This window comes from Rhinolophus hipposideros (assembly GCF_964194185.1).
Source record: "Rhinolophus hipposideros genome assembly, chromosome: 11".
Classification (NCBI taxonomy): Eukaryota; Metazoa; Chordata; class Mammalia; order Chiroptera; family Rhinolophidae; genus Rhinolophus; species Rhinolophus hipposideros.
Window position 1 is genome coordinate 60,120,345 of NC_138057.1, and position 26,362 is coordinate 60,146,706.

A 26,362-nucleotide genomic window follows, 5' to 3' on the forward strand; every position below is an offset into this window, starting at 1 on the left:
ATTCGTGGGAACGTCATACTATGGGTGTGGGCATCTTTTGAAGTTTCACACTCTCTCTTCCAAGCCTGAGTCTGCTTCCTGTTAAGGCTGTCAAGTTGTTTAAATAGTTAATGGCTGGTACCCAACTGTCTCCTTGTGATAGTACTATGTCAGTGCCAGCAATGGAAGATAAAGGTTTAATTTCTGGGTCTCTACAAAAGCGGTGCAAAACCTACTTTCTCCAGGCTCCCATGCCAAGAACCAATCCCCACAGTGCAGTCACTTTTAGTCTCAGTGAAGAGACAAAGCTCCTTAAGTGGTACCTAAGCTTAAGAAAGCTAACAATTTCTTCTTTTTTTTTTTAAAGAAAGCTAACAATTCCCTGATTCCACAAGGAAGGATTGTAGGTTAGTTATATGAATTGGCAAATGTCACTTTGGGGTAGAAACTTCATGAGATAAACTACATTCTTTTTTCTTTATTTTTTTCTGTCTCACCGATTATGGTAACATAGGTCAAAATGGACCTTGCATCAGACTGGATCCCCAAGTGACTATGCTGATTAAGGGCTCCCATCCTGACTTCCAGGGACCATGTAGTAAGGGCAAAATTTAAACTTTTGTTGTTTAAAAACTGTGGCGTATTGTTCTAAAGATGACAGCATCAGTATAGTTCGTCACCCATGCTCTTCTTACCTTGTGACATTGGCACTCTTGCATTGGGGGGGGGGTCTATATTCCCTCTGAATGTGGGAGAACCTGTGACTATGGAAGAAGTGGCTCTATATGACATCTGAGTCTGAGATAAATTGCAGTACAGCTTTTGTCTGTTTTTCTTGAGATACTCACCCGTGGAATCTAGACTCCATGCTGCGAGGAAATGAAGCAGACATACAGAAAGGTCATGGGTAGCTGTTCTAGCCCTATTCCCAACTGAAGTCCCAAGAGCCAGCATGAACCACCAGACATGAGTTTTCTTATGATTCAATCCCCAATTCTCTACGCCCCCATCCCCCGTTCTCCCAGCTAATGCTGACTGGCATAGAGATAAATTGTTCCCACCAAGTTCTGGCTAAAGTACAGATCTGTGAGCAAAATTAATGTAATTGTTTAAAGCCACTAAGTTTTGGGGTGGTTTATCTCAAAGCAATAGATAATTAGACCAACTCCCCGTCTCCCATCCCCCTCACCCCCCAGATTTTGGAGTTGTCATTGCACAGTAAGTTACACATCTTGACGGATGTGGTGAGTGTTATTGCTTTCCCCATTCTGCAAGTGGGGGAACAGAAGTACAGTGAGGTGAACTAACTGCCTTAAAGCACATAGCCTAGGACAGGTTGGCAGTGTATAACACATAGAAAAAGGGAAGTAACACTGAACGCTGATCATATGGACAAATAGTACTGTACTCTTTTTTAATACTATCACATTAACTCTCAAAACAAACAACTATGAGGAGAGTGCAGTGTTTCTCTCCATTTTACAGCTCCTTGAGGATTGACACTGTGCTTTTCCATATTTCCCTTATATCTCCAGTATCAAGTATAATTTTTTTAATGTATCAAGATCCTCGGTTAATGTTTGTTGGATTAAATTATGTTGAACTGAGTAGACTGAAGGTCAAGAGAGGCTTGGAGGAAGCCAAGGGTGGTACAGCTGCTAACTGGTCCATCTCACAATAAATGCAGGTCTGACTGTGCCTTTCTATCACTGTGAGGTCCTAAGGGAACAGACATCTTTTTCCATGGGTATTGGTTAGGTCCTGGCAGTGTGCCCTGTGGGTGAGACAGACCCGTTTAAAAGTCAGGGCAGCATGGGCAATGAATGACCCTTAGGTAGAAGAAGCAGAGGTCTGGATGCTTCTGGTTAGCTCTAGGTTCTTCACAAAGCCCTGGTTCCGTATACAGCCTATCCCAACACAGTAGACTTTGAGGAATAAAGCTCCATTTCACTAAGACTCTATTTTCAAATAAGGTCATATTCATAGATTCTGGGGGTTAGGATTTCAACATATCTTTTTGCAGGACACAGTTCCACCCATAATACTAAATATGTAGGGTAATTTTTGATATATTTGTTGACTTTGTGGATATCTCCTTTTGTGGAGTTCCCATTCCAAACACTGCGTCGTTTAAACAATTATGTTGTTTCTCTTTTTCTTATTGATTTGTGGAATATCTTTATATTTCTGGATACAAATTCATTGCTTACCATGAAATTGTATTGAATTTTATCAAATGCTTTTTCTGAATCTCTTGAGTTGATTAATTTTTCCTTATTTGTGCAACTATTGTGGCGAATTACTTTGAGTTTTTAATATTAAACAAAACCAATCTTGAATTCCTGAAATGAACTCAATTTAGTCACCTCTTTTCAATATAGTACCTTGTTAATTTATCACCGAATTTGATTTGCAAATATTTTAGTTAAGATTTTTGCAGTTATGCTCATGAGAGAAATTGGCCAGTAATTTTATTTTATTGTAATGCCCTTGTTAGGTTTGGTTATCAAGAATAGTCTTTTTCTGTTCTCTGGAAGATTTTGTAATTTTGTGTTATTTTTGTCCTTCATGGATTGGAAAAATTCATGTGTAAAGCCATGTAGCTCTAGAGATTTTTTTCTCTCTCTGTTTTTCTTTTTCTTTTTTCTTTTAGTTACTAAGAGGTATGTTAGTTATCACTTCATATCTTTTTACCTTATGTCATTATATGCATATAAATTTAGGATTAGTATATTTTCTCTTTGAATCAATTTTTAGTGAACTATACTATTTTATCTCTAATAATACTTCTTGCTTTCAAAATTACTTTATTTGTTATTAATATAGTATATTAACTTTTCTTGTCTGTACACCTAAGGTTTGTATCATAATGAACATATAGTTGATTTTGTTTTCTCTATTAAGTCTGACAAACTTAGGCGTTTAATTGTAATGTTTAGTACTTACATTTAATATAACCACTGATATCTTTGAGTTTAAACATACTACTTCTATTTGTCCCTTTTTAGTGTGTTGCTTTATTTTTCTTTGCCATGTACTAATTGTTTAAAAAGTTATTGTATTTCTCTTCTCTTTGCATATTTATACTTGCTTTTATAAGTTTTTACTGGCTATCCTGTATATTAAATATGCATCATTGACTTATTAATGTCTCCCTTATGTTGAACTTTTATCACTTCCTGAAGAATGCAGAGATTATGCAAAACTTTAGCTCCATTTATCCCCTTCTGATCCTTATGCTATTGTCATATACTTTACTCATGTTTCTTTCTATTTTTACTGAATTACCTGCTTTCATCTGGGATAACATTTTTTATATCTGAGGAACTTTGTTTAGTATTTCTTTTAGTATAGTTTGGATGGTGATAAATTCTTCCACTATTTTTATCTGAAAATGTGTTTATTTCATCTTAATTTTTGAGAGATGTTTTTATTGGGCATAGATTTTAGGTTAGTAGTTATGATCTTTCAGCCAATTAAAGAGTTTGTTCTATTGCTTTCTGCCTCCCATCATTCCTACTAAAAAGTCAGCTGTAAGTCTTATTATTGCTCCTTTGAAACTAATATGCTTCCCCCCTCCCCCTCAGTTGCTGTTCATTTTCTATTTGTCTCTGATTTCCAGAAGTTTGTCTATGATGTGTCTACATATGTTTTATTTGTATTTATCATGCTTCAGGTTCATAGAGCTTTTGAATCTGTGACTTGCTATCATTTGGAAAATTTTCAGCTAGCATCTCTTCAAATATCACTTCCATTCATTTCCTCTTTTCTTTCCTTTTGGGCCCTCACTTGCATGCATATTAAATCTTTTCAACATATCCTATATATTTCTTATGTTATTCCTGGTATTTTCCATTTATCTATCTGTCCTTCAATCTGTATATTTGTATATTTTATGCTTCAATCTGTATATTTTGTACTGACTGATGCACAGGTTTGTTAATCTATCTTTTGCCATATTTTATATTCTGTTAAAGCCAATCTTAACTGAAAATTTTATGTTCAGTCACTGACTTTTCATTTGTCTTTATGAATTTCGGTCTTTTACTAGAATCCTATACCTTTTAATCTATTTTAAAGCATGATAAGCATACTTATTTCAAAGTCCGTGTTTGATAACTCTAATAGCTAGATTACCTGTAGGTTTCTATTGTATATTTTTTCCCTTGGATTGTTTGGTCCTGTTTTCTGACAAAATTTCAATTTCCTTGAAATTTTGGATTATGTTTTACAATTTGTTTGAAACATTGTTGAGGCATTGGATGATTTTATTTTCCTCCAGAAATGATCTTTCTTCTTTGACCATTGATAGATTACCTCAGTCCAATCAGGGAGGAATGTGATTTGAGGCTCTGGATGGCATACCAGAATCCCTTCTCCTTGAAGTTAACTTTTACTTCACCAGCCCCATGACACTAACAAAACCTTTCCTTAGATCTCTAGCTACTCGAAAGCTGTTTTAAATGTGTGTATCCTGCTTTGACATTAGCAAATGCCTGTGGGAGAAATTGTGCTCAGAATATTGGGTTCAGTTTTCTCTTTACACCAGAATTTTGTCCTGTCACTGCAGGCTGCATTGGTAGGCTTGAACTTCAGTTTTGTTTCCCCACTTCATTTGTAGTGCCATAATATTTACTCTTCCATTTTCTTTTTTTCAGTATATAGCAAGGTATTTATTCATTGTACTCTTTTATTTTAATTGAGATGCAATTGACATCTAACTTTGTATTAGTTTAAGGTATATGACATAATGATCTAATAAATGTATGTATTGCAAAATAATCACCAGAGTAAGTTTAGTTAATATCCATCTCTGTACATAGTTACAATTCTTTTCATGTGAGAACTTTTAAGATTTACTCTCTTAGCAACTTTCAAATATACAATACATATTGTCAACTGTAGTCACCATGCTGATTTTCTTTTTTACTGCTATGTCCTCACTGCAAATTGGCAAATGGTCTAAGTGGGGGAAAGTAGTAGCAAAAGTGCATATAGTCTACCTCAACTATATTCTTTTCTCTCCGGGATCCTGGTCTTTCTAGTCCTGGATGCTTTGGTTGCTCTCCTTTAATCAGCTGGGTTTTGTATGTTACATTGCTTTTATAGTTGATCATTGTGGAAGCATAAGTTTGACACAAGATACTCCTTCAGAGCCAGAAGTACAAGTCTTGCATTTAATTTAAAATATACACTTTCCACCAGATGATATATTGGGAGCATTTTTCTATGTTATTGAAAATTTTTTTAAATGTAACCTTCAGGGGCTACATAATATGCCACTGTAATGAATGTATCTCAGTTCACTATACCCATTCCCTGATATTGAGAGCCTTCAGGCTACTTCCAGTTTTTCACTTTTTCAGGTTATTACAGGGAGATTTTTTATGCTTCCCTAGACAAGTTGTTTATGTTTTATGTGTGCAAGATTGCTTCTTATGTATGATATAACATGCGTATACGTGAGCAACTGCTAAAAATTGTGTGCCAATCAAATAAATGGGATGGTTATGTAAGATAAGCAAATTCTACATGATCTTATTTGAAATATTCATTCGCTATTCAGAAGAAATTAGTGAATTCACTAAGGGTGAAACAGCTATGGATTTAAATCTGAATTTTATCACTTTATTTGCTGATGATTCTGGGCAAATTACTTAGGCTTGCTTTGTGTGTTTTCTCACTTCTTGAAGACAGATAATAATATCCACCTGACAGAGTTCTTGTAGTTTTTGAAAGACAAGATTATTTATTTATGTGTCTCTGCACACTAGAAGTTCCCCAAGAAACAGGTTCAGACATTCATTTATTCACTCATTCAAAATATTTATTGAGCATTCATGGCAGCGGGCATTGGGGATACAGCTATAGGCAAGTCAAATAAGTTCATGCTCATAGGAAGTTTACATTACAGAGTGGCTGAGATGGACAATAAATAAATAAATAACATAATTTTAGGTAGTTATTGGTGCTATGAAGAAAAGTAAAAAAAAAGGATAAAGGCTAGAAAGTGCTGGTGGCAATGCTGCTAATTTGAAATGGCCACCAGGGAAATTCTCCCTGAGGAGATAACTTTGAACGGAAATGTATGAAATGAGAAAGCAAGCCATGTGGAAATGTAGGGAAGAGATTTTCAGATACAGAGAATATTAAGTGCAAATGTCTGGAGTAGAGAAGCTCAATGGATTCATGAAACAGTTAGAAAGTCAGAGTGATGGGAATGGAATGACTGAGGAGAATACCAAGAGGTGAGGGGCACAGAGGTAAACAGGGGCCAATTCAAATAGGGGTGTGTTGGCCATGACTGATGGAAAACTGCTGAAGAGCTTGGTATGAAAAGGCATGAGATTGTATTTTTTCATTCAAACACTCACTTTATCCACTGTGTGGACAGAAGTCCACAGGGACCAGAATGAAAATGGAGGCTATTACAGTCTTCTTTCTCTTAAATTGTCTATACAGGCCTACCTTGTTTTATTTTGCTTCACTTTATTGTACTTCATAGATATTGCATCTTTTTACACATTGAAGGTAAGACCCTCCACTGGCAAAAAAAAAATTGCAATTCGCTGAAGGCTCAGATGAGAGCATGTTTTAGCAATATTTTTAATTAGGGGATGTATGTTGCTTTTTTAGACATGATATTGCACACTTAATAGACTACAGTAGAGTATAAACATAACTCCTATATGCACTGGGGAAAAAAAATTTGTGTGACTCACTTTATTGCAATACTGATTTTATTGTGGTGGTCTGGAACCAAACCCGCAGTATTTCCGAAGTATGCCTATACTCAACACACTGGTGCATAATTGTGAAAAATTAATTTTGGTTGTTATATTCTTTTAAGGGAGCATTTGGGCTGGGGAATGCAAGCAACCTCAAATGTCTGCTTTTGAATTATGAGTTCACTGGTGAGTATAGCACAAGTAGACAAACTACTTTGGCAGTTAATCGAGGTTCATTCAACAGCATTTTGAGTTCACAGGTAAACGGTGCAGAGTCAGGATTTTCAAATGATTTTGAAAATGAGCATCAATCAATATTCATCTATTATGGTCTTAAAATTGACTGCCTGGTGAACCAACTGCAATGCTTAGCAACAGCTTCTACATCCTTCTGTCAATGTAGGAAGACCAGGGTTGGTAGTAAAACTCTGATCCAGATGAAGAAATATTAGAACGTTTCATTTTAAATTTTCAAACTCTCACGATCTTTTTAACAGTACTTTTTGTGAAGTAAAACGAGGAAGCTTTTTTATTTAATCTGGAAAATATAGGTGATATCAAGCTTGAGAGTCTCTTTTGAGTAGTGCCATCTCTGGGACACTAAATATTGAATATTTGTTCTCCAGAGCAATCAGGTTGCATACTATATGTGGCTGTTCTTATGTGGCCTCTGTAAAATGACAGAGGGTTGAGAAACAGGTATTTAGGCATTTGTAGGAATAAATATTCATGGAATACTATTCAGCGTTAAGGAAAGATGATATAGGAGCATTTGTGACAACATGGATGGATCTTGAGAGTATAATGCTAAGTGAAATAAGTCAGACAGAAAAAGCAGAGAACTCTATGATTTCACTGATATGTGGTATATAAACCAAAAAGAACAAGACAAACAAATGAGAAACAAAAACTCATAGACACAGACAGTAATTTAGTGGTTACCAGAGGGTAAGGGGGTGGGGGGTGGGTGATGAGGGTAAAGGGGATCAAATATATGGTGATGGAAGGAGAACTGACTCTGGGTGGTGAACACACAATGGGATTTATAGACGATGTAATACAGAATTGTACACCTGAAATCTATGTAAATTTACTAACAATTGTCACCCCAGTAAATTTTAATTAAAAAAAAATAAATTAAAAAAAAAATGTAAAGCACCCAGAACCAAATTGGGCAAGGCCTCTGTAGAGAACATAAAGAATATTTAAATAAATGGAGAGTGATACCATAGGTAGAAAGACACAATAAAAAATATATATCAGTTTTCTCTCAATTGAAAAAAAAAATATTCTATACCCAGAGGTAATAGAAATAATCTCCCTAAGAGACTTGATAATTCTCATCAGTGTAATGGTTTTTGGCTTCCCTTGTATCTCCCACAGCATTAGTCAGTGCATAATAAATATTGGCTGAATAAAATCCAGATCCAGTAAAAGGCACCAGGATCCAGAATAGTTATTCGTATGTTTACAAAAACATTGTCAAACAATTTCAACATAGTAGACATTATGATAGACAATAGGAATATAAGGATGAGAAAAAGTTATCTAGTGAGGGAGTCAGCCATTTGAAAAAACTGATGGTACAAAATGGGATAGGTGCTGGAATGAAAGATTTCACCATAATGGAGAGGGTGGTGGTACAATTAACTGAAGTTCTTAACTTAGCCTTGAGTAGTTATCCAGATGGGTGGGCAGTATTGTGCACCTAATGAGAGGGCAGGTTCCCTTGTGTAAAGAGAGCATTATCTTGTCCTAACCCCTCTGAGTTTACCTTGGGCCACCAACTCTGCTCTTACCCCACACCCTTCCTTACCTACTGGCTAGTGATTCTCCTATACATATTCTTCAAGATAAACCTTTGACTGATATTCTCAAGTTCCAAAACTAAATTCTATTGTAATTTTGATTGACATTTTCTTAGTCCTATGCACTAATTTGGAAAAATTTAGTCTGAAAATTCTTCGCTTTCTCATAAAGAAACACCGTCTGCCTCCCCATTTATTCGAATCTTAAGTTGTATTTCTGTGTTGGGTTTTATAGGTTTTCTTTATTGTTATCCTAAACATTTCCCATTCAGATTATTCTTAAGATTTTCTTTTTTATTTTTATTTTTTTGCCTTATGATGAATTGAGTACTTTTTAAAAAAATTTATTGGGGTGACAATGTTAGTAAAATTACATAGATTTCAGGTGTACAATTCTGTATTACATCGTTTATTAATCCCATTGTGTGTTTACTACCCAGAGTCAGTTCTCCTTCCATCACCATATATTTGATCCCCCTTACCCTCATCTCCCACCCCTCACCCCCCTTACCCTCTGGTAACCACTAAACTATTGTCTGTGTCTGTGAGTTTTTGTTTCTCATTTGTTTGTCTTGTTTTTGGTTTATATACCACATATCAGTGAAATCATATGGTTCTCTGCTTTTTCTGTCTGACTTATTTCACTTAGCATCATACTCTCAAGATCCATCCATGTTGTCACAAATGTTCCTATATCATCTTTTCTTACCGCCGAATAGTACATTTAGGGTGATTATTGATATGTGAGGATTTCCTGTCATTCTATCTTTAGTTTTCTGGTAAGGCTGTGTGTCCATTGTTTCTTTGCCTTTTTGTTGTTGTCTATTATTTCTGTGTGATGGTATTCTATGATGTTTCCCTGTGTTTCTTCTTTTATTACAGTATATATTTCAGTTCTGGATTTTTTTTGAGTGGTCACCCTTAAGTTTATGTAAAAGAAAGTTTGATATTTAGAGTATTACATTTTCTTCAGCATGCTTACATATTCCGGTTCAGGCCTTTACTCTTCCCTTTTTATGTTTCGGTTGCCACCAATTGTCCCTGTTGATGGTGGTCAGATAACCTCCTTTAGTATTTGTTGTAGTGCAGGTCGTGTATTAGAAAATTCCCTCAGCTTCTGTATGTCTGGAAAGGTCTTTATTCCTCCTTCATATCTAAAGGATATCTTTGCTGGATATATCATTTTTGGCTCATAATTTCTCTCTTTCAATAGTTTGAATATTTGGTTCCACTCCCTCCTGGCTTGTAGAGTTTCTGCTGAAAAATCTGATGATAATCTAATGGGCTTTCCTTTGGAGGTTACCGTCTTCTTTTCCCTGGCTGCCTTGAGGATTCTTTCTTTGGTGTTGATTTTAGACAGCTTCAATACAATGTGCCTTGGAGAAGGCCTGTTGGGATTGAGGTAATTAGATGTTCTATTTGCTTCTTGGATTCGAGGATCCAGTTCTGTCCACAAGTTTGGGAAGTTCTCATCAACAATTTGTTTGACTATATTCTCTGTTCCCTTCTCTCTTTCTTCTCCTTCTGGTATGCCCATTATTCTTATATTGCTCTTTCTGATGGAGTCAGAAAGTTCTTGTAGAGTTCTTTCATTTCTTTTAAGTCTCAAGTCTCTTTCTTCTTCCATCTGTGTAATTTCCAGGTTTCTATCTTTGATGTCACTGATTCTTTCCTCCATCTGGTCAACTCTACTACCCAAGCCGGCTATTTCATTCTTAATTTCTTCTATTGAGTTCTTAATCTCCAGAAATTCCATTTGGTTCTTTTTTAAAATTTCAATCTCTTTCGTAAAATGCTCATTCTTGCATCTCATTGAGTTTTTTCAGAACTGCAATCTTGAATTCTCTGTCATTTAAGTCACATATTTCCATATCTTTAAGTTCCTTTTCTGGAGACTTTTCACTTTCTTTCTGAGCTGTCTTGTTGCCTTGGTTATTCATGTCAGTTACTGATTTATTATTTCTCTTCCTAGACATCTACAGGAGTGGCTTCTGCAACAGGTTGATCGGAAGAGGTCTTTCTTTTGTTTTCCAGTACTTGTTGGTAGAATGTTTTATTTTCTCTCCGAGTGCAGCCTTTTTTTTCTCTCTCACACGGTAGTGCTATGTTTCCTCTGCACTATTCCAGCTTCTCACACAATGGGGGGATTCCCTGGGAGACGGGCTTCTCCTCTGTTAACAGTTCACCTGGGTCACAGGGCGCAGTGTCCATGTGGGGATGCGAAGAGCTTTTGAAGTTCCAAAGCTCTTTCTGCACCAGATTCAGAGCCTGTTTATTTCAGCAGTTCTGTTTACTCCTGCAGGGATCCGCCCAGATAGGTGGGGCCAGGGGCGGGGTGAGTTGTGAGAGGTGGCCCAGAGCAATGGCCCCGACCACCAAGACAGCCAGTCCTGCTTCCACAGCTCCCTCCCCTTTGCCAGAACTAGTTGGGCTGCGAATCTGTGTCTGCAGTCCACAGTTCTCAGAACAGCAAATATTCTGTTCTTTTGATCTGACACTGCTACTATTCCGCTTCTAGCACCGGGCAGGTGGGGGCGGGCCGAGTCTGGGAGGGTAGGGAGGGGGCAGCTAGTCTCAGTGCCTAAGGCTTCCATTCTCTGCTGGACAGTGAGGGCTTACACCACCGTTTTCAGCCTTCTTCCCTGAGTCTTTGCTCGAGGTCTCTGCCGTGAGCGTTGGGTTCAGCCGTGTTATATGCTGCCCCATCAGCCCTGTGGGCTGTACGCGGAGCCCTAGCAATCCAAGTTCTTCCCTCTCCTGCAGCTGCAGTAGTTCCGGGATGCAGCGAGCTCAGAGCACTGAGCTAGGTCTGCGTCCTGAGCCCACGCGGCTCCGTCACCACACTTCTCCCTTCCCTCCTTCCCCACTCGTGAAATTTGCCCACCTTTAGGTTAATTCAGTAGTGGACCTCTTCGTCTTTCCTGTCTGCTGTGCAGGGAGTCCTTTGTGGAGTTATTGTTGTTCGATTAGTTGTAAATTCCAGGGGAGTTTTACAGAGGCTCACCTCACACCGCCATTTTAATCAAATTGAGTACTTTTTGTATTTATATTTCTAATTGACACTCTTTTGGTATATAGGGAAGCTATGGCATTTAAAAATTTTATTTTATGTTCAGCAGATTCACTAGACTTTCTAATGGAACTTGTTTTTTTCAGTCAGTGCTTAGATTGGAATAAAAATAAAAATATAAATTTCCTCCCTCATTGTTCTGTTTCATGTGATATGTCATCAGCCAGAATTTCCAGAACATATCTTGTCCTAGAAGGAGATGCACTTTTGCCTAAATATTCTTCACAGCTGGCGCCAGAGCTAGCAAAGACCTTTTTCTTTTGTACTGTTGACCTTGACCTGCCTTGTTGCTCTTTTTCAATTGAGAATGACTGGACCGTCAGCCCCGGAAGGTCTAGTGTGTGCTGGGACAATGGCTGCCATCCTAACCTACAAATTCTAGTCTAGTACTCTTTCCTATACTCCCTTTCTTCTAAACTTCTAGCTCCAAAAGACATTTACTTAGCCCCTGTCACTATAATGAGCTAAATCCTGAAGCTTTATGATCCTGCCTTGAAAATAATAACAGCTAACGACAGCAAATGATATTTCTCCTGTGAGCTCTGTACAGCATGTCCATTCAACCCTCTGATTAACATCTTCTTTTGGATTTCTCACAGAAATATGAAAATTAATATGCTTAAAACAGATATCTTGATTCTGTCATCAATACACTACATATCTTAACCAAAACCACCAACTTTCACTAAGTCGTTTAAGCAAGAGACCTGGAAATTGTTCTTGATTCCTTTATTCCCTTCACCAGCTTCTCACTCTTATCCCATCCTTCTGGAAGTCCTGTTGAGTTTATATCCAACATGCCTTTAAAATCTGTTTACCCCTCCTTGTCTATATGGTCACCATGTTGGTGTGTGCCACCATCATCTCTTTCTTGGATTACTATGACAGCCTCCTAATGAGTCACTTTACTTTCATGCCTTCCCAGCATGATTCCATCACCCAAAAACAGCTAAAGAAATTTTCTTAGAACGTGTACTGTAGCTCATCATTCCACTGCTTTAAACACTTACAGCCCATGGTGATTTCACTAGAATAAAATGTAAACTTTACCACGGTCTCCAGGGTCCTTTGTGACCTTGCCATTGACTATCTAACCATATCTCACATCACTTTTTTCTCTCTACTGTTTACACTCCAGCTACACCGGCCTTTCCTCCATTCTTCCAACACTCCTTTACAGATACTATTCCATCTATTTGGATTGTTTATTTCTCTATTTGTCTAGTTTGACTAGTTGTTTCTTATTCCTTATACGTGTGGTCTTTCAATGTTTTTAATTCTCTATCATGAGGGGAAAACATTGAACCTAAAATTTCACATTAATTTATTTATACATTATATACAAGTACTACTTTGCTAACATATACGTTATGAAATATGTGCAAATATAGAGCTGTAAGGGAAATATTAAAGATAAAATAGTATTTTAAAAAATAATCATGTCACTTTATTAATAGTGCATTTTTTTCTTGTCACCCCCCAGCTTTATTGAAATATAGTTGACACATACTATTATGTAAGTTTAAGGTGTACAGTGTTCTAATTTGATACATTTATATTACAAAATGATTACTAGCAGAGCATTAGCTAACACCTCCATCTTGTCATGTAATTACCATTTCTTTTTATGGGTGAGAACATTTACTCTCTTAACATTTAAATATATAATACCGTATTATTAGCTATAGTCACCATGCTGTACAATAGATCCCCAGAACTTGTTCATCTTATAACTGGAAGTTTATATGCTCTGACCAACATCTCCCCATATTCCCCACCTCCCAACCTCTGAATGGTGAATTTTAAGTGATAGTTCATATAAAACCCTATTTCAAGTCATCTTAATAATTTCAGTGCACTGGAGCATTTTTGTCATACCTGCTTTTCATTCAGATTGTATTTAACTGCATTATACAAGGAATAGATGTATCAATTGCTGTTTTCTTCATGTTGCTCACATTTACCTTTTTACTATTCTTTTCTAACATGGTTCCTTTAGAGGACTCTTTTAAAGCCACTTGTTGTTTTTTTTTTTTTGTGAGTGGTCATTTATTTAAAACTAGATAATATAATTTGAAAATCCACGTAATCAGATACTTGTGAACTGTAATGCATTATTATCCATGGGAAGGGAAAGAACAAATGAGGCGCCAATGTAAATCCCTCGATGTTGTGGAATTCCATTTTTCCTCTCCAGATAGCCAACCTACTTTGTGTGACATGTGGTCATCCAATAAATGGACAGAGAGGGGAGAGAGAGAGAGACAGAGACAGAGAGACAGAGACAGAGGGGTCATTAGCAGATATGAATAGAATATAACTTCTCATATTTAGATTTTAAAATTATTGATAGAGGTTCATATTTTTCTATATCTCAGTAGATCTCTGGCACAGCATTTTGTGGGGCTTTCCAGGCAGAGGACTGTGTGCTTTTTTCCCCCCAATAGGATAAAAACCATTGTCCATCTTTTTCAATATTTATCCCCAGCCATCTAGACAATGCTGGGCTCTGTTAGTATGTATGAAAGTTCAGCAGTTCTCAGCTGCAGTTTGATGATACATTGATGTGATGTGAATAATTGTAAGGAGAATAGCAAATCATTTGTTATTGATAAAATTAAAATAAATATTGCCTTACATGGCTTTTAATTTAAATTAAGTGAAACCAAACGTATCTTTGTAATAATATTAGTTTGGATTGCATTTGTCTATATTTTTTTAAATGGAGGAAAATAGGTGGAATTTCACCTGGTGCCAAGAGAACTGTGCATAATTCGGCTTTTCTTGTGTACGTCCCATCTCATCCTTATTCATCATCAATGTGAACTTCATCTGTCCTGCACATCATAGGACACTGCATGTTAAGGACTGGTGACTTATTGGGGGAGAAACATATGAAAATACACCACATGGTGCACAGTCTGGCTGAGGAATGGACCAAGTGCTATGGCACAGACGGAAGTGTGCCTGGATTGCTATTTGGGTCAGTAAATCTCAGTGGAGGGAAAAGCCTTAGAAATAAAGAGACCTTAATTCTAGTCCTACCTCCACACAATTTACTAGTGGTATGACCGTGCACACAGTGTTTCCACCAGGAACCTCAGTTCCCACATCTCTAAGAATGGCAATAATACCTCAAGCCCTCCTGATTTCAGAGGATTGTTGTGAGAATTAAATGAGGCAGTGGATGAAAAAGCTTTGGGTTAACCTTAAAATACTGTATAATTTTTTTAATCAAAACCATTCTCAGTTGTTCCACTGATCTAAATGCAGTTCATTTTAATAAACGTTCCATTTATTGTAGTGCAGACTATATGCAAAGAATGTGGGATACGGAGTGGCGGGCAGAGCCTGCCCTCAGGCTCCTTACCATGCGATGGGAGAGACAGACACAGGCGCAGGTCAATGCACAGAACGAGGTCAGGCAATGATTGGCGAGACAAGGAGCCCAGCGGCAGGACTGGGAGCAGCTCTGTTGTGTTGGGAGAGGGGATTGTTTGTGAAGGAATCAGCCTCAAGGAAAGCTCACATGGGATGAAGTCTGGGCAGTGTTTCAAAGGCATTTGGGAAGATGAGTTGACCAAATAGGGCTTTCCAGGCAGAGGAAATAGTATGTGTGAAGGCAGAGCCTCTACAGCCCCACACCAGCATCTTGTGTGTGTGTGTGTGTGTGTGTGTGTGTGTCCTTGTTTATGTTGACAAGAGAATCGTGGAGAAGGCGCAGGACACCTTAAGAAGTTCAGTGTGGTTCAAGAATAAAGTACACGCACAAGAGAGCCAGTAGATGGAGCAGAAGGGGTAAGGGAGTTTGTTTTGGAGGTTGGGAAAAATATTACTAGCTTATATATAATGAGTGTTTACTATATAAAAGGCTTTTCCATGCATTGTCTCTCAAAATATGGTCCCTTTTTATATTAACTCCATTTTACAGATGAGGAAACAGATTGAGTGAGATTAAATGACTAGCCCCAGATTGCATCACTAATAAACTGAGGAGCTTGGATTCATACCTGACTCTAGGATTGCAGTTACTGACTCTCCGGAGAGGACTGGGTTAAACTAGGGCCCTGCTTTGTAGTGGTGAAAGTCATGTGACCACCCCACCCCCACCCCCAATTATAAACAAAGCAGCAGAGTTCTTTTGCACCTCCACCAGGCCAACTGCTGAAGTATTTTTCTACCTTGATCCCTGATCATGGACCTCTTACATTACAAGGTCGCATTTCTTTGTGCACTTCCAAGTGGAGCTGGACACTTTCAGCCAAAGAGGAGACACCAGGTTTCTTTCATGCAACAACAAGCCCACAGGCCAACTTGCCAAGAGCTCCTTTCTCCTTCCCATTACTGTAGCTCACTGACCAGGGACGTTCTATGGAGACTGAGTTTATAAACCTCACTTCCTGTAACATTGCCCACCCTGCCCCCATCCCCTTGCAGGCATCAGCCTGGAGTTTGGAGCCTCCTCCCCTTGGAATCCAGACAGTTGTAGCTGCAGAAACCTATAGGGCTCCTTCTGAATCTGGTCTTTGCACAAAAGCAACCTCATTGGGTTGCAGCCCTGCCTGCAAGGGTCACCGTGTGATGAACCCATGATTAACCTCATTCTCCAATCAGAATTTTGATCTAATCTCTGGGACGGCCTAGTTAACACACATGGGCTTTTTGTTTCTGTAGAACTGGAGACCTGAAATGTGACAGGCTCAGCTATGCCAAGCACCAGAGGAAACCACAGAGTTCATATTACATATGCTAGACTTTTTTTTTTTTTGAGCTGCAATTCTCAACAGGCTCCAGCAGACCTTGGATGGTGGAATAGCTTCCTGCAAAGGAGGCTCACTCCTTCTGTGGACTTTCCTTGCAAAGGGCACTGACACAACAGTGTGTATTTTGCTTGGCTGTAATGTGGCACAATCGCATGTTGTAGGCAGGTTGGAAGTGGCCACCCCGGAGCTGAGAGCTATGGAGAACATTCATTTCTGCCACCGCAGACAGCTCAGCCACAGACATGGATGGTGAAAGGGAAATTGGCATTGACCTTGCTGCTTTGCAAGGAGCAGATGGGACTTGGAGTCTGATTAGCAAAGGAAAATGAATCAAGCCTCCTCAGTAGTGTTTGAAGAGTAAGAGCTGGGCCCAACAGAATGCTTCAGTGTCTTCCTCAGGTGTGTGTGTGTGTGTGTGTGTGTGTTTGCTTTCATGTGCATACACACACACACATGCTGTGTCTGACATGTACAGGAGAGACAGAAGCACCCTTGCCCATGCTGGAACTCCCTATTACACATTTGGCATTTGACTGACACATAAATTTCCCAGGGACATCAACAGGACAGTAGCTCAGAATGCATAAGAGATTTTTGCTGTTGATAAGAAGACAGTTGGAGAGAAGAATATTACTGAGAGTACTTTTCAATCCTTCCAGAGGTCTTATTTCAGAGGAAAAGGAGTCTCTCTTAAGAGAGTGATGCAAGAGGTGAGAAACAAAGCTGATGTAGCCAAATGTACAATATGTACCAGTCCCAAATTATCTGAGTGTGCCATTGTCCTTTCAGTTTCGCTCCAGTTGGTTTCCCCTGCAAGGAGTGTCCTTATCTTCCTATTTCCCACCTGGTGAAATCCTTTTCATCTTTCAAGTCCCAGTTGGATTTTCACTTCCTTTAAAAAGACTTCTCTGATTTTTCCCCACTCAGTACAAATCTTTTTTTCTTCTTACTGGTCAATTTCTTGAGAGAAGGGAAACTACACCCAATGTATACATACCAGGGTCTCAGTGGTGAGACAGTGGAAGGAGATCAAGCCTGGAAGCAGTGGGGCCTGAGTTTAAATTAGGCTCTCCCTCGTTGGAGCTGTGAGACTTTGGGAATAACCTCTCCAAACCTCAGTTTCCTCATCTATAAACATGGATGGCAATCACACCTTCATGGCATGAGTGGGAATCTGTAATGAGATCATGTACGTAAAGAGAGCACATACTCGGTAATTCAGTATTATATTTATATATGGTTTCCTTTGCTCACACATGGGTCTGATTCCTCTTTGTGTTGTGTTTTGTACAATTCATGCACATTTTAGGCATGGAATAAATCTTGCTTAATTGCAGTACATGGAATATTTTTTCTACTTAAGCATTCTAAGCCATCAATATCAAATAATAATACAAATAATAATACGAAGGAAAATAGTAGTAACCCCTAGTGCACAAAGCTTTATCTTTGCATGTATTATTTTATCTTCATTAAGAACTCTAGAGGTAGATGTACTTATTCCCCTTTGCAGATGAGGAAATTGAGGCCACACAACTGGTAGTAATACAGTTAGATTTCAAACGCAACCCTAGTGCTTAACTATCACTCGAACCGTGGTTCTCAACCCTGCCTGCCCAAGATTATAACTGGGGGAGCATTTAAAAATGTCAATGCCTGAACTCCACCTTATGATTTAGACTCAATTAGTCTGAAACGGGACCCAGGGATTTTTTTTTTAAGTCCCAGGTGATTCAAGGTGCGTCCAGGGATGAGAATTCCTGACTTCAGGCAATGTTGTAGTGCCAATAGAGTTTTGTATCTTAACATAGGTCCCGTGTTTCAGTTTTATCTTGCCCAGAGTTAATAGCCATCTAATATCCAGTTTGGGGACAGAACATCCCAACTTCATGAAATTTCTCTGATGAGTAGTCTGTCAACCTTCTTTAGCAGGTCTGCATTCATGAAATATGTATGTCTGATATACCGTTTATGTCCAATGGTAACTGGCCCAAATGCTGTCCACGGGAGGGACCCATGGAAGTCAGCAGGGAGAGTGAACTAGCTGCACGTGCACCGGCCACAAAACTGTAGCCTTCCTCAAGTCCCAAGGGTCTGGGGCAGTGACACTATGTTCTGGCATGGACCCCTAGGATTATGTGTGGATCAGTTACTTTTGATAGCTCTAAGCTTTCTCATAGCTTTTCTGGTCATTGGTGGCTTGAATGAGGTAGAATGTTTGTGTGCAGCCTGCCTGAGTTGGTATAAGTGAAAAAGTGACACTAAGTTATGAAGTCAGTTTGGTGACTATCCAGATAACCCCAGAGCAGCAAAGGGGCACTAGAATTAGAAAGAGTAGACTTGCAGTTGGAGTTCTAATTCTGCTTCATTAGTTGTGGGACCTTGGGCAAGTCAGGTAACTGCCCTAAATCTCATTTGTCCTGACTATAAAATAGTGAAAAAAAATACCTTAAGTATAACTTACAAAGCCAATGTGCTGGAAAGAGCAGTATAAGCTTTTGAAAACTAAACCTAAGTGAAGACTTTTAATGCAGACTCTAAAGCCTCTTAGCCTGGGTTAGAATCCTGACCTACTTTGGGCAAGTTCCTTAATGTCTCTGTGCTTCAATTTTTTCATCTGTAAAGTGAGGATAATAATGCACATTCACAATTACAGACTTGAAATCTTTGGATTGGAATATGATTTGGAATGTAGAATTTTAGACATTTTATAAAGGTAATAAAGTATTTATACTGTCTAATACATAAAACCCTTGGGAGGTTCTGGGACAACCCCCTATAATCAAAAACATTAATTTTTTTTTCAGTGAAGCTTGACTGTTCATAAGTGGAATAAAAAAAAAAAAAGACCATCAAAAACTTCATGTCAGATCAGATAAGGTTTTGCTATGAACAGAGTTTGTGTAAAATTTACCCAATAATCCTCATTTTCAGAGCTGTTTGGACCATAGAATTATAGGTAAGTGATGTGGATGTATAGTACTTGTCATTTAGGTTAGTCATGAGGATAAAATAATTTAATACGTATAAATATAATAAGTACTAAATAAATATTGGCTATTGTTACATTTATTACCTTAAAGTGTAAAACCAAGAGAGAATGGGGCTTCACAAGCCCTCACTGACATTTCTCAGATTTCTATTAATTAATGAACTAATAGATTTGCCAGTAACTAATCTCCTATCCCTTTGCCTGCTGAGAAAATATATTTTCAGGTAGGAGATGTAGTCAGCACTTAAAGGAACAGTATTGTACTTTGAGGATACATGAATGTATGTATAAGTCAAAGAGAGAGAGAGGTCCAGCAAAATGCTAGCCAGTTGCAAATATGTAGTATTTCAATTTTCTTCTTACAACTTTCACGCATTTTCTAAATTTTATCTTTTGATCTTGAATTACTTTTATAATGAGAAAAAAGTACATTCTCTTTTAAGCTCTCTTCTGGTTCTTCTTCCTTAGAGAATTGGTTCTCAGACTCGGGCTCCCATTTACACGACAACCATTGAGCAGCAAACTTTTATTGATTTCCAGCTATATGCCAGACACTGCAGAAAGTGCTTAGAAACAAAAGGAAAACCCAGAGACGTTATTTGAAAAATCTTCAGCAAAATCACTTTGTATAGCAATTTATAGTTCACACCATGCTTCACTATAAATTCTTTCAGTTGGTCCTTCTCTCTAGATTAGAGAAAGTATATATTTTGGCTGACATTTCATGAATGAACAAAGTTGCCTGAGGTTAGTCAGAAGGGATGAGGTTGGACTCGAAGTTCTGAATCATGTGAGTGGTATAACAGGATGAAAGCAGTATTCTGAGAACTTATAAATCAGTGACACTTTAAGAAAGCAAATATTAGGAAATCAAGTTGTGAATGATTGTGACCAATTGTCCATAAAATCTTCACCTTGGCAACAAATTGTAATGGAAGTTAAAAAGACCTGAGGGCACCAGATAACATCCTTAAAGAGTGCCTTCAGAATAGTCCAACTCTCTAAAGATGGACATCATCAAATCTAAGGGAAAAAAAGCTTCAACCCAAGACAGATGTTTGGAAGAGAGTGCTGGAAACAGAAGGAAGGAAAGAGGATATGGTTTTTATATGGTCAACACAATCAAAGAGGCAAAGCTGTGGAAGATGTCTCTCTCAGGTTAGGGACATCAATAAGAACAAGTCCCCCACGTTCGGACTCCACTCACAGGTAACCTTTAGCTTATTATCTTTTGACTTCCCAAAGAATCAGAGCATGGGGCTGGTATTCTGCTAACAACAATCATAACCGATTGAATATTTTTTGTTTTGAGGTTGTTCTTTCTTTTAGCTTTTATTAAAGGAGTTGGTTCCTAAGTGGCTGATTGGTTTTACCTGCATTGCCCAAGACAAATTTGGGAACGTAAATTTGAGAAAGTAAACGTCAGACCCTATTCAAACAAGGTCCTATTAGCTTAGACCCTGTCTAAACACTCTGCCCACCTTCTTGATGACATTATGAGTTCTCCATGCTCTAACCATCCAGAATGCAAGATCATGGCTCCATGTGTTTCTTCTAATTTCACACAGCTTTTTTTTCCTGGACAAAAGGGGCTGGCTGGTCCTGCCTGCCTTTGTTAAAACGAAGGGAATCATTCAACATTTTGTTCTGCATTCTTCTACCCTAGATAACCCTCTCTAATTTGAGGTTGGCTGGAAATCTGGAAATCCTTATTCTTATCAGGAGAATTTCCATTGCTAAAGGGGAGGGCGCACTAGGCCACATCCTGTGTTCTGGGAGAGGCTCGAGAGTCCATTGCAATGCTTTGGAGTCCAACAAAGTCAGGGACTTTCTTAAGTGTATTCAAAAAACAAGCTGGGACAACAGGCTCGCTGTAATTTTTCTTGTTCCTTTCTCCTTCGCTTGCACTGCCCCAGGCGAGACAGTGGACATGTTTTCCACTTGCAAATTTCTTCCCGTGGATTAGCAAAATTTTCTGCCTGGCTCCTGACTTGAAAGTCTTTGGAGCCTCGGGTGATCAAACTAATACTGTATAGACCTAGAGACTTCAGTGTCTCCAGAGTGCAGCCGCGGGGGCCTGGGACATGCTTGTGTTTTGGAATGTGTAGAGGTAGACTGTACTCAGGGGATTTGTTCATTTTAGCAAACTTGGCAGAACTTCCCTGCGCGACCTAAATAGAATATCTTCCTCTACATAAAGCAGGCATCAGGGTATTTCCTGATTTATTCATGAAAGGTTTGCTTTACAAAGGCGTCAGGAACTGTGCCGTCTCAAAATACATGATACATAGAGCTGGATACTAGAGTGGCATTTGCACAAATTGCTGTGATAGATGGGCTGTGCAGGAGGCAGCGGAGTTGGATCAATTTAAATACGCGCTGTAGGGGGTGGCTCTTTCAGAGGAGGAAGAGAGACCCACCCTGCAGATTGTTAGCAACAACATGGGAAAGCATGCTCTCTCTGCAATGAGTAATTGATGGAGAGATAGAAAAAGAAGTAAATAAAATTCATGGGCACTAACGGGGGAGCTAGCACCTTTATGTGCTAATCACTTCTTGGTGCATTCATTCGTTCCCCACTAGAGAATCCACCTGTCAGCAGCTGATAGAATGAGTTCCATTGAGAGTACATAGTAATAGATAGATACGTATGGGCTCCTAGGACAATAGGATGCAATATTTGAAATCTGATCAGTCTTAGGAATTTTGGGTTCTGTTGTTACCTTGGGGGTGGAGAATAATCAATCTCTTACCAGGAGAAAAAGAAAGACTGCTTTCTCCCAATCAAAGGCAGGCATTTTCAGGTGAGTCCACTGTAATATCTCTGATCGTGGACTTATCTAATGCTTTCAGTATTTTCATGCCAGGGTATTTTTAACAGTGCAGCAGATGGACCTTGGTTGTTTGCAAAGAAGTTTTATTTTGGAGCTTGTGAAGAGATTTGGGGTTAATGTACAATAAAGTGAAAGTGACGTTTGTAAAGATGGTGCAAGCAGAATGCCAGGATCCATTACCCTGATGACCCCACAAACAGACCGGCAGCCTCCATTGGTGAACTGCTGCTCAGATCCCATCAGTGTTACTTGCAGGAGGCATGGCCACTGCGTGGCAAATTTCCAGGGGTTTACACATGCCAAGCAACTTGTCCTAACTAGGATGAGGAGACATTGGTTTGCAAAGTTTGCTTTGGGGCCTAGAACTATGGGGAGAACCAGGCCTGGTTCGTTCTCCTGGTTTTGTAATCATGGACATCCATAGGCAATGAAGGGAAGGACAACCCAAGTGCAGGCCCCAGAACTCAAGAGTGAGAATGAGATGTAAAGAGTGCAGTGCATGAGGGCTGAGCTACGTGGCTGAGGCTTCTCTTCAGAGGGTGACAGGCATTACGCAGGGCGGTTTAGATCCCTGGTGAGAAAATAAAAATGGCTTTTTGGGAAGGATCTTCCAGGATGGAAAACCAACCGGAAGACAGTACTTGAATGAATTAACCCTCAGTGATGTCCCATGACCCACAGGACCAAGTCCAAATCCTTAGTTCAGCCTCTAGTTCTTTCACCATCGGGTCCCTGACTAACCTTGGGTCTTTCTATCGTCCCCAAACAACATGTGTTCTGACCGGTCCAAGCTGCCCTTTGTTCCATGATGCGAATGACAGCCAACATTTATTCACGCCCTTAAAATGCCAGGAACCGGGCTAAAGATTTATGCATTGCATCATCTACTCTTCAGCGCAATCTCTGAGGTAGAGACTATTAGGGTCCCCAGATTGCAGATGAGGAAACAAAAGCAGAGGTTATAAAACTGGCTCACCAGCTATTACGAAGAGTGGGATTAGAAGACAGTATGACTGCGTGGCCCGCTTTCGACCACTTCACCACCCTTTCCTCCATTTCTTAGGAGAAAATACCTTTAGACCTCGCACGCACTGCTGCCTCTGCATAGGATTGGCCTTTCTCCTTATTTTGCTGATTTTAAAAACATCTCTTTGTTCCTCAAAACCTTCACGATCAACATCCCTTTCTCTGGATGCCATTCCCCGCATCCCCAGGCAGAGGTAGTGACTTTCTCCTTGGAGCTCCCACTTTCTTCCCACAAATTCAAGCGCACGCTGAATTGCAAGACAGTGCCCCCCTCTCCTGCATGCATTTTGTGCCTGGGCTGTGCAGACTCCTTAGACCTTTCTCCCAAATGAATCAAAGCTCCAAGAGAGTGAGCAGCAAATGGGGAGCAACCATTCCCATGAATCCAGAGGTAGCTCAGGCCCCAGGTGACGATTGCACCCAAATGCCATGTGGCATTTCTCAAGCTGCTCAGCAGACAGGTCCAGACGAATGCCCGCCTACCACATTCCTGCCTTTATCATTAACCGCAGCCCATGGTGACTTCCTTCAACATGTGAGGCAGCGCCTGCCTGTCTGATAACCCGGCTTCCTTCTGGAAAGGATTTCCTTTGGCCTGGGTACATACCTGGCTCCGCAAGAGTTAACCACAAGGCGGCCCAGATCAGGAGAACATGAGGTTTCCATTAACTGGTGGTATGCGGACAAGTGGCACGAGCATGGATTATGCAGTAATAAAAACACACTGCGCAGTATTTGTCAGAGGCCTCGCTTCTCTCCTTCCCTGCCTCCCGCCCCAGCACAGACAGACCAGACCCTCGCTGCTCTGCTGCTAGCTTGTAGCAATAGTTGGTGTCAGACTTTTCTTCCGACTCACTTTCATCCTGCTGTGTGTGCTCATCGTGTCCCCAAAAGACACAGATGGAAAGAACGAGGGCCAGAGGAATTCCTTCCTTCCCCTGGGATGAATCCTAAGTGAACTAGTTGGGAGACAGAAAAAAGGAAAAGGGTCCAGGCAGAGAGAAGGAGGGAGGGCAAGAGGGAGGGAAGATGGGAAGGGATGTGAAAAAGATAGTGGAGATTGAGCTCACTTAGGAGGGGACAGATGGACGGAACATTGGGGGAGTCTGAAACCGTAACTTTTGGAAAGACGGGAATTCACACAAGTGGAGATTTATTATATTGAAGGTATGATGGTTAATTTTGTGTGTCAGTTGGACTGGGCCACAGCGTGCCTAGACATTCAGTCAAACATTATTCTGAGCATGTCTGTGAGGGTGTTTCTGGATGAGATTAACATTTGAGTCAATAGACATAGGAAAGCTGATTGCCCTCCCTCATGTGGGTGGGCCGCTCACAATTTTTGAAGAGCTGAATAGAACAAAAAGGCTGAGTAAGAAGGACTTCCTGCCTGACTGTTTGAACTGGGACATTATTCTTTTTCTGCCTTTGGACTCAAACTGAAACATTGGCGCTTCCTGGGTCTGGTTGAATCTGCTTACACGGAGACTTACACTATCGGCTTTCCTGGGTGTCCAGCTTTCCAGCAGCAGATCTTGGGACTTCTCAGCCTCCATAATCACACGAGTCAATTCCTTACAATATAGTAAACCAATCGCTCTCATTTTCTATCTATCTATCTATCTATCTATCTATCTATCTATCTATCTATCTATCTATCTATCTATCTATCTAGCAATTGGTTCTGTTTCTCTGGAGAACCCTGACTAATACAGTAAGCAACATGCTAAACTCTATATTATTTCCTAGAGGCCTAGATATTCAATAACTTGTCACACAGGTCATACAGTTAATAAGGGGAATAAGTTTCCAACCAGGGCCTCTCTGGGTTTAAATAATCTCGTCTGCCTTTCTTTAGTCATAGGGTTGCCCAGCCACATAAAGGTGAGATTAGCCTCCCATTTTCAGTTGCAGGTGAGTAGAAGTTCATGGCTCATTTCCCTTCCTTGAAGACAGTAGATGTGAAGGACCAATTTCTAGAACACAGAACCCTGGGGAATCTCTCAGAGGCTCTACCCCATGACTCAACATCCCAGGAACGTTGGTGGTTTTCTGAACAGAGGTCATTCTGGGGTTCAGTAACTCTTATTCATACCACAGTTATTTACTAAGCACCTGCTATTGTCTGGTCCTGCAATTTTTATAATAAAAAAACCCAGATAAATAGAACAGAATCTCCTTTGTCAAATCCACAGTCTCCTTAGGGTGCCAGAAAGACATATAAGCAAAGGTGCATGAATGCTATGATGTAGGTGTGTTGTAAAGTGTGTGCAAAGACAGTACAAAGCAAAAGGAGCGATCCATCTTGGTGGTTTGTGGGGAGAGCCAGGTGGAAAAGTAGAGACAAGGCAGAGTAAGGATTCCCTGTCCCAAGCCTGGGAGAGGGTGAGGCAGATTTGGATAACAGAAAGTAGTGGGGTGAGTAGTGATTCTCACTAAAGTCATGTGGGGAGATTTAAAACATACAGATACCCAGAGCCCCCACCCACCGAATCTCTGGAGGTACAGTCTAAACCTCAGTATTTTTTTAAAAAAAGCTTTGCAGATGATCCTGTTATGTTGCCAGGATTAAGAACCATGGGTTTGCTGCCCAGTGTGGACCTGGGCTAGAGTGAGAGAGGAGTTTGGAAAGTAAGGAAGAACACCAAGATGGAAGGCCTTGGAAGCAGTTTGAAGGTCCCCTGTGGGCATGCAAGGCTTTTAAACAGGGAAGTGACCTTACTTACAGGAAATGAGTCAGCACAATGGCGCAGCCTGGGGAGGCTGAGCTCCGGGTCAAATTCTGGCTTCATCTTCTCAGAGAGCCTGACCACCTGTGCTTGCTAAGACACACTTGATTTAACTCTTCCTTTAGTGCATGCAGCGAGAGGCCTTGTGTCACTCTAGGGAAACCAGTTGTCTAGCAGTCAGGAGAGCCGAGTTCTGAACTTGCTGCAGGTCCTAACTTGCCGAAGGACCTCAGCCAGCTCCTTGCCCCTCTCTGGTCCTCAGCTTCTCACACCAAACATTTAGGAGATTAAACAAATCAGTGCTTCTGTATGAGGTTGGTAGTATCTGATTGCTTTAATTTGTTTTTTAGCCAAAATGCTGCGTTTAACAGAGCAATAGAGCGGCTAACAAGCTGTTAGTCGATCTAGTCTAGGTTAGGAGAGGTTGGGAAAG